Genomic DNA, 10,364 nt, shown 5'->3' on the forward strand with positions numbered 1-10,364 from the left:
ACAAAGCTATGTTTTCTTAAAAAAAAAAACACTCCTGAAATTTCAGACAATGAATTTCATTGACTTAATTAAAACCGCTACCGAATTTGCGAGGATAATTCAGTCATAAATACGAAAGATTATTCTCCTCTGACAGCCAAACTAAAGCTATTGTACTACTTATATGCCAAGTCACACGGAGTCTTTGACATATATCCTTTAAATAAAGGGCAAATCTACTGCAGCCAATTCATAACATGTTAAGTTATATTAAAAAAAAATTAATGCACATATTTTTTTTTGCGTTGAAGAGATTTTCATATCAGGACCCTGCGTTGTAAAGTTACTTTGCAACAAAATTTGGGTACTTAAGTATTAAACGTACTCTTTTATATACTGCTAAAGAAGTCAAGTTTGGTTAATGCTAATGGAGTAAAATAAAATAGGATGAATATATAACAGTTTCGAAACAAATTTGGGCTATATATTTGCACATTAGGGGGGGGGGGGGTAAAGCATACCCCCCTAAATTACTAAAAACTAAATTAAACATCTAGCCTAATCTAGATACCTTCCCCCCCTAAACCCCAAAAAACAACGGTTTAAATATCGTTATCGCAATGAAAACAACGCTTTGCATTGCATGACTCTACAGAGGTCTCTTGAATTAACCCGTCTTTAGCAGGGTTTTCGTGACTGGTTTCATTGCGTTATATAAAAGAGTACGTTTAATACTTAAATACTGAAATTTGTAACGAAAGGATATTTGCTATGAAGAATCTACATTAACTAGAGATTTGCTACAATTTTATTTATTTACTTGTGGTAGGAATCATGCGCTTCCACATCGCCCAGCACTTAGAATAATTGAAGAATGTTTAGTCTACACTGAACCATTTGCTGCCAGCTGCTCAGCGAGTAGGATCAACTGGGCACTTGTGGCAAAACCTACTGAAATCTTGAAAAGGGCCAAGACAGGATTTTGACAAGATTCCAAAAAAAATTTTTTATCCTACTTAATGTCTCCTAATAGTTGCAAGGCTAAGTTGCAAGAATTTGGCGTGGTAAATGCTGAAGTGGCTCTCATGGTTGGACAGAGTCCAACCATTTTTGGTCACTATTTAGTGATTGTGAGCCCAACGTCTCTTAATGCCACACATTTGCTGCATTTTCATTTTTGACTTGTTGTCACAAAGATATCTTCTGAGAATTTTTTGCGGAAAATTTTGTTCAAACAACTTCAATGATTTCGATCGCTTGACTTGATATGAAGTTGTCTGAAACATTTCTTCAAAGTCAAATAGCATGATACCTACCCAGTATAAAGGAGATCTTGGGCTCCACCCCCATAGATATAATATTTTACACAATAACTGTTGTGACGAAGACCCCACTGCCCTTCCATAACAAACAACAAAAGCACGAAGAAGTGCTTTTTAGATCACCTTAATACATACGATATGAATTTACAGTTTACTTTAGAAATTGAAATCGCAAATAAAATCCCATTCCTAGATGTGTTAGTTATTCGTAGCTTCGATAAACTCAATTTTACTATTTATAGAAAACCAACACAAAATAATAAATATTTGCATTTTAAATCAAACCACCCCCCACAAGTTAAAAGAGCAGTTGTAATATCCCTCGTCGATTGTGCCCTAAACATTTGTTCTGGTTCCAAAATCACAGCAGAATTAAACTTTATCAAGGACATACTTTTTGGAAATGGGTGTCCTATTTTATTTATTATTTGAAAAAAACTACGTTTTCTAAAGAGTTAAAGAGGCTGAGTTAAAAGGTCGAACCTTAAAACGTACAGGGATTAGGAGGCATCAGTTGGGGGGCTACCGCCCCCCAAAACCCCCCACTTTCGCAGCCTTTAAATATAAAAAAAATTTCTTTAAACTGAAAGTAAGGAGCGACATTAAAACTTAAAACGAACAGAAATTATTCCGTATATGAAAGAGGCTGTGCCCTCCTCAACGCCTCGCTCTTTACGCTAAAGTTTGACTTTCTCACAACTCTTTTTTTAAACAATAAAAACTTTAGCCTAAAGAGCGAGGCGTTGAGGAGGGCACAGCCTCTTTCATATACGGAATAATTTCTGTTCGTTTTAAGTTTTAATGTCGCTCCTTACTTTCAGTTTAAAGAATTTTTTTTATATTTAAAGGCTGCGAAAGCGGGGGGTTTGGGGGCGGTAGCCCCCCAACTGTGCCTCCTAATCCCTGTACGTTTTAAGGTTCGACCTTGTAACTCAGCCTCTTTAACTCTTTAGAAAACGTAGTTTTTTTCAAATAATTTCTGCACGTTTTTGTACAGTTTATTACTTATTATTGCTCGACTAACTGTTAGCTGATCGTGTCAGGAGTTAAAGTTGGGGGGCTGCCGCCCCCCAAACCCTCCGCTCTTGAATATTCTTGTGTTAAGGCTTTTAATTCCTGAATACTCAAATCACGTCGAACAGGGTGCCTCCTAATCCCTGTACGTTTTAAGGTTCGAACTTGTGAATCAGCCTCTTTAACAGCCCCCCAACTGTGCCTCCTAATCCCTGTACGTTTTAAGGGTCGACCTTGTAACTCAGCCTCTTTAACTCTTTAGAAAACGTAATTTTTTTCAAATAATTTAAACAAGAAACTGAATTTCTTTTTAAAGTTAAAATTCAGTATATAAAAAATTTGCTCTGATGGTGAATCGAACCCGAGTTTTCCGCCTGACAGTCTGGAGTATCAACCGCTGGACTGTACAGACACAATAGTAATTGTTTTTTAGTAAATTAAAGCTATTTTCGACGCAAGCAAATTCCCAAAAAACTTGATATTTGGTTTTTGGAAAACAGGGAAGGAGTGATCAGATTGAGCTGAAATTTCGAGGATGAGCTTCCAGGCCCCAGGAAAGCTTATCCTCTAAATTTCAGCCCGATCAGACGACGTTAAAGGGGGGTTGTGGTGGGAAAAATTAACATGGGCTAATATAGGAAAACGAGGTTTTTCGTAAATGTAAATTTGGGGGATAATTTTTTCGGTCTGAAAATATCAAAAGGCCCTAACAGGCCAAATTCTGCTTCGAATGAGTCCTCATTCAACCGGATTCGTTGCCAACTGTAGCCTGTAGGCGTGGCTAAGAAAAAAAAGAAATGATGATGAATTTTAAGTGGCTATATTTGTTTTTTTGAAAACAGGGAAGGAGTGATCGGATTGAGCTGAAATTTCGAGGATAAGCTCCCGGGCCCTAGGAAAGCTTAACCACTAAATTTCAGCCCAATCGGACAACGTTAAAGGGGGGCTATGGTGGGAGGGTCCAAACTTCCGGCCCAGTTTACCCCATGAAGATAAAGTCGGAGGAGAATGAAATTTTGCAAGTTTCTTAGTTTGAGCTTGGGCTACAAAATGCGATTACCGCCGTCTCTCTGCGACCTCTAGGACCTGAAATCGCTTAACATTGTGGTGGGTCGCCTCTTTATAGAGGCACAAGTGTGCCTCCTTGATTAATAGTGTAATTAACTGTAGACTGAAAAGACATTCCCGTAAAATTAATGATTGTATACCATGTGAGATTTTTGACAAGCCCTTAAACATAATTTACCTCCTCTATATCCCAAAAACCACTACAAATCTTGAAAAACTTTGCCCAAAAAATAATCTGTATGTAGTATTCACAAATAATTTTAAAATAATAAATTTTCTAAATTCTGGTAAAGATAAAACCTCAGTTACTCGCCAAAGAGGGGTCTATCAAATACCATGCGATTGTGGCAAATTTTATGTAGGTAGAACACACCAGAATTTAGAAAAGCAAATACAACAGCAGAAAGATGATATATCAAAGCTCTAAATTCTAATATTTTCACTGTTTCATTTGATTCTGCATTAGGGAGCCATATTTTATAAATCCTTGCCACAATATACTTTTTGATAGAATCCGCCCTTATTAGCAATGACCTAGGCATAAAACAGGTAATCCGAGAATCAATTGAAATCATATTAATAATAATATTCCCTTAAATAGGGACTTGGGGGAATATACACTAAATGCTCTATACACAAATTTAATTAAAAATGATCTTACAAAATATTTTAAAAAGCCAATAGACATTAACACAGAACCGGTCACAAAAAGACCTTTGAGGTCAGCTGTCAAAAAGGCTGGATTAGAAATAAGAACGTGTTTTTAAATTATTTTTGATAATTTAAATTGAATCGCCTTTCATCTAATTGAATCGCCTTGTTTTAACTTACTTTTTATCAGTCCTGGTTCAACTTCGCTGAAGTAAGGATGCTAGGACTGCTTTGAATTTTTTTTAATTTTTTGGTTGTATTGGTCGCATGTTGTTGTGAGTCTTTTTTCTTTTATATATTTTTGTCTTGCTGAGGACGGCCCTTAGACATAGGGCCGAAATATTCATTCAAATTATCTCCTCTGTCTTGCAAAAAGATTTCCCCATTGTTCTTCGTGCTTTTATTGTTTACAATAAATGTTCATTCCTATTAAGAAGGTCGTAGGTCTTAATGTATATTCTTAGATTTAAATATTCTTGCCTCAGTTATGCTTGTTAAACGTGCAACGCTGCGTTTGATATTGACTTTTTCTAGTCACAAAAGTTAATTTTAGTTAATCGTTCTTGTCAAAATTCTTCAAATTACAACAGGTGACAAACTCATAATTTTTTTTTTAATGATGATTAGGGCGCTGATTTACGTCGGTTTGAATGACTCGCACAACTTCTGAGAAAAGGGGAGGAGCCATTTTTTATGCTATACGTAACGAGGAAACCTGGGAAGATAATTGGTTACGTTTCCGTGGTTAATTGATAACAAATAATTTCAAAATTTCGATTGTTTTATTAAATAAATTATTTGAAAAAAACTACGTTTTCTAAAGAGTTAAAGAGGCTGAGTTACAAGGTCGAACCTTAAAACGTACAGGGATTAGGAGGCACAGTTGGGGGCTACCGCCCCCAAACCCCGCTTTCGCAGCCTTTAAATATAAAAAATTTCTTTAAACTGAAAGTAAGGAGCGACATTAAAACTTAAAACGAACAGAAATTATTCCGTATATGAAAGAGGCTGTGCCTTCCTCAACGCCTCGCTCTTTACGCTAAAGTTTGACTTTCTCAGAACTCTTTTTTTAAACAATAAAAACTTTAGCGTAAAGAGCGAGGCGTTGAGGAAGGCACAGCCTCTTTCATATACGGAATAATTTCTGTTCGTTTTAAGTTTTAATGTCGCTCCTTACTTTCAGTTTAAAGAAATTTTTTTTATATTTAAAGGCTGCGAAAGCGGGGGTTTGGGGGCGGTAGCCCCCCAACTGTGCCTCCTAATCCCTGTACGTTTTAAGGTTCGACCTTGTAACTCAGCCTCTTTAACTCTTTAGAAAACGTAGTTTTTTTCAAATAATTTCTGCACGTTTTTGTACAGTTTATTACTTATTATTGCTTGACTAACTGTTAGCTGATCGTGTCAGGAGTTAAAGTTGAGGGCTGCCGCCCCCAAACCCCCGCTCTTGAACATTCTTGTGTTAAGGCTTTTAATTCCTGAATACTCAAATCACGTCGTACAGGGTGCCTCCTAATCCCTGTACGTTTTAAGGTTCAAGCTTGTGACTCAGCCTCTTTAACAGCCCCCCAACTGTGCCTCCTAATCCCTGTACGTTTTAAGGTTCGACCTTGTAACTCAGCCTCTTTAACTCTTTAGAAAACGTAGTTTTTTTCAAATAATACACATAAACAGGTTAGACATGCTTTGTTATGAAAATTGACGCGCAGATATTTTCATAACAAAGCATGTCTAACCTGTTTATGTGTATTATTTGAAAAAAACTAAGGTTTTTCGTAAATGTAAATTCGGGGGATAATTTTTTCGGTCTGAAAATATCAAAAGACCCTAACAGGCCGAATTCTGCTTCGAATGAGTCCTCATTCAACCGGATTCGTTGCCAACTGTGGCCTGTAGGCGTGGCTATGAAAAAAAAAGAAATGATGATGAATTTTAAGTGGCTATATTTGGTTTTTTGAAAACAGGGAAGGAGTGATCGGATTGAGCTGAAATTTCGAGGATAAGCTCCCGGGCCCTAGGAAAGCTTAACCTCTAAATTTCAGCCCAATCGGACAACGGTAAAGGGGGGCTGTGGTGGGAGGGTCCAAACTTCCGGCCCAGTTTACCCCATGAAGATAAAGTCGGAGGAGGATGAAATTTTGCAAGTTTCTTAGTTTGAGCTTGGGCTACAAAATGCGATTACCGCCGTCTCTCTGCGACCTCTAGGACCTGAAATCGCTTAACATTGTGGTGGGTCGCCTCTTTATAGAGGCACAAGTGTGCCTCCTTGATGGAGAATTGAAGTACCAGAGGTATTCGTATTTCCAACCATTTTTTTATATTTAGAGACATGTTGGTACTTGTGTGTTATATGCTACTCATTCCAATTTAAGCTGTGTAAAACTCGTGAACAAACCGGTTTCTTCGTTAGTTTCTTTCAGCTAAGCGTGAGACAAGACAAGTGACAGAATAGATGGGAAATATATAATTTGGGTTAGATATTTGCACATTAGGGGGTGGAGGTAAAGTATTTAGACAGTTTTAAGTTCAACAATAATTCTTACTTCATAATATGCAGATTAATTGTACCTAAAATATTTTGCATGCAGACCCGCTTTACTGCCCCCCCAACCCCCCTAACGTGAAACTATTAAAAAAGTCACTAGCCCATTCAATTTCCAATCAAATGAGCCCTTTTGAAGTTCCTGCGACAACACTTTCAATAAAAACCTTATATGACCCCAGGGCATAACTTACAACTCTTGCCCTGAGGGATGGGGGGGGGGGGGGTTGTCGCCCTTAAAGACCTAATTTCCAGAACTTTCAACTACTTTGAAGAAAATTACTATCTCAAAATTTTGATTGAATGTGTTTGGGGAAATGGTGGGCATGAGAGGGGGGTTATTGGCCCTCCAATCACTTCCGACTATTAAAGAGGGTACTAGCCCTTTCGATTTCCAATTGAATGAGCCTTTTTTGATATTTCTACGGCAACATTTTCTATAAAATCCTTATATCCCCATGGCATAACTTACAACCCTTGACCTGAGGGCTGTGGTGGGTTTGTTATCCTCAAATACTGAATCTTCGGACCTTTCGACTAGTTTAAGCAAAATGGTAATCCCACAGTTTTCATTTGATGTGTTTGAGGAGATGGTGGGAGTGAGAAAGGGGTTACTTACCTTTTAATCACTTTCGACTATTAAAAAGGGCACTAGCCGTTTCAATTTCCAATCGAATGATTCTTTTTTGAATTTTCTACTATAACGCTTTCTATAAAAAAAAAACCTTATATGCCCCAGGACATAATTTACAACCCTTGTCCTGAAGGCTGCGGGGGGAGTGTCATCCTCAAAAACATAATTTCCGGACCTTTTAACTACGTCGAACAAAATGGCTATCTCAAAATTTTGATTGGATGTGTTTGGGGAAATAGTGGGTGTGAGAGGGGTGTTAGTGATCCTCCAATCGCTTTTGACTATTAAAAAGGGCACGAGCCCTTCTAATTTCCAATCGAATGAGCCTTTTTTGAAGTTTCTACAATATCACTTTCTATAAAACTTTATATGCCCCCATGGCATAACTTACAACCCTTGCCCCGAACGCTCTGAGGGGTTATCCTCCTCAAAGACCTACTTTCTAAAACTTTTAACTACGTTCAAAGAAATTTCTATCTAAAAATTTATATTGGATGTGTTTGGGGAAAACGTGGGCCTGAGAGGGGGGTTAGATTCCCTCAAATCACTCTAGACTATTAAAAAGGGCACTAGCCCTTTGAATTTCCAATCGAATGAGCCCTTTTTCTAGTTTCTACGACAACGCTTTCAATAAAAACCATATATACCCTCAGGGCTTACCTTGCGACCCTCGCCCTAGGGGCCGTGGGAGCAGGGTCATCGTAAAATAGATAATTTCTAGAACTTTCAGATCCTTTGATTAAAATGTATATCTAAAAAGTCTGATTGGATGTGTTTGGATAAATGATGGACGTGGAAGGGATGTTAGTTGCCTTCCAATCACTTTTGACTATTGAATTGGGCACTACCCATTTCAATTTTCAATCAAATGAGCCCTTTTTGAAGTTTCTACGACAACGCTTTCTACAAAAACCTTATATGCCCCCAGGGAATAACTTACAACCCTTACCCTAAGGGCTGTGGGGGGGTTTTCATCCTCGAAGACCTAATTTCTAGAACTTTCAACTACGTTGAACATTTGGCTATCTCAAAATTTTTATTGGATGTGTTTGGGGAAAAGGTGGGCGCGAGAGGGGGGTTAGTTGCCCTCAAATCACTTTCTACTATTAAAAAGAGCACTAGCCCTTTGATTTTCTAATCGAACGTTTCCTTTTTGAAGATTCTGCAACAACACCTTCTATAAAAACCTTATATGCCCACATGGAATAACTTAAAACCCTTTCCTTGAGGGCTATGGGGGAGTGTTCTTCTCATAAAACATAAATTCTATCTGGAAATCAACTACGCTGAACAAACTGGCTATCTAAAAATTTACTAACATAAGCATCACCACTTTCTCAAAATCGTATCTTTTCCTTTTATGTGTTATTATTATCAATGTCCCTCTCCCCCTTTTGGGGGGGGGGTACAAAAAAATTTAAAAATGCATCAAAAAATTTGTTTATATTCATTTTTGTTACGTGTTTACGAGTCGGACAAACATTTCTGGGGGAGAGGGGTCAAACACCTAATCTTCCCCCTTGATGCGGCCTTGCGTGAAATGCTGCAGTCACCTTTGGTCAGCTTTGCCAACCAATTTGTTGCTGAACCAACACTTTGATTTTGCTTCTTTGCCATAGATTAAATGCTGCGGTTGTATATCACTTAAAGCTTCATAAAAATTTGTGTCCAAAAAAGTATTTTTTTTTTCTTCAAAAGACAAGTGATAACACATTCCTTAAAGTCGGTCTCAAAATACGTTGTTTCTGCTACGAACCAACTTTATTCTCTAAGCCTGAAACAGTAGCGGTTTTAGGCCTCATAATCTGAAGAGGCAGAATATATCATAGGAGTCTAACAACATAGATGAAAGTAATTTAATGTCATATATCGGAAAAACTGGGGGGCGGGGCAGCCCCCGCCCCCTGCCCAAGCCTAGAACCGCCATTGGCCTGAAAGTATAAGTTTGTTGTTACTTTAGTTACTTGAACAACATAAACATGTAATAGAAGAACAGTTCATGGGGATGGAAATAAGAACCATACTGAACTTCATAAAAATATGAAGAAATTATGATACTAAATATAATAGAAATTATGACCCTGATGCATTAAGAGGCTTAGCAATGGTAAAGCACTGGGAAAACGTTTAGCTTATATTTATGTTAATTGTGTTAAAGCATAACTTTGGAATCAAAATCTTAATACCTAAATTTTTGTGACGATACATGGATGATTTTTTTTAAATTTGAAATTACGAGAAATTAGAAATTAAGGGCTTTTCAGAACACTCCAGTGACCTTGAGATATATATATATATATATATATATATATATATATATATATATATATATATATATATATATATATATATATATATATATATATATATATATATATATATATATATATATATATATATATATATATATATATATATATATATATATATATATATATACTACGTGGTATGTGGTTATATACTAAACCACATGTTTCTTTATTCTTCTCTTTTGTTTTTGACTCGTTGAAATTGTCGCTGACCCAATGCCAAGTGTAATTAGTCTATTTAAAAAAGGCGTTTTAAGTAGTTTCATAATGCCCGGAGGACAAATGGACAACCTAGACCATCAAACATGACCAGACCAATCTGAGCAGCTAAGAAAAAGAGTATTGGGAAAATGTCTATATTCTGAAGTATGTCCTGGGGAGCCATCCATTTTCCCGAGGAAAGGGCAGCAAACAAAGTTGAGTCATTTGGAGGTTGCTACTTACAACAAGAATCAATGTGCTACTTGCAATACTTACAATACCAACGAGCTACTTACAACATCAGTACAATATTAATTACCACATACCAAGTGCCGAGGCCTGGCTTCTAAATCGGTTGAATAGTTTTTTTTTGTTTTTTTAACTGGCATATTGACATTTCTGACCACTAAAACGATCTAAAAAAATCGCTACTTTAAGGAAGGAATTGTATTTTTCCTAGGGTGGTTGTATCGAACCTATGGTAACGCCATGACAGCAAGAAGAGGCTCACATGCGGTTAGAAGCAAGGCGGCAGTAAGAATTATAGCCGATAGTGAAAAAGCAAGTATCAGAACGTTCAAAATGAAATGAAGAACAAAGAATTGTGATTATGGAATACAAGCGACAGCGGCATTCAGAACGAGCCA

The sequence above is a fragment of the Artemia sp. Qi Xiang Cuo genome, chromosome 10 (assembly GCF_049724085.1).
Source record: "Artemia sp. Qi Xiang Cuo chromosome 10, ASM4972408v1, whole genome shotgun sequence".
In the NCBI taxonomy this organism is placed as follows: Eukaryota; Metazoa; Arthropoda; class Branchiopoda; order Anostraca; family Artemiidae; genus Artemia; species Artemia sp. Qi Xiang Cuo.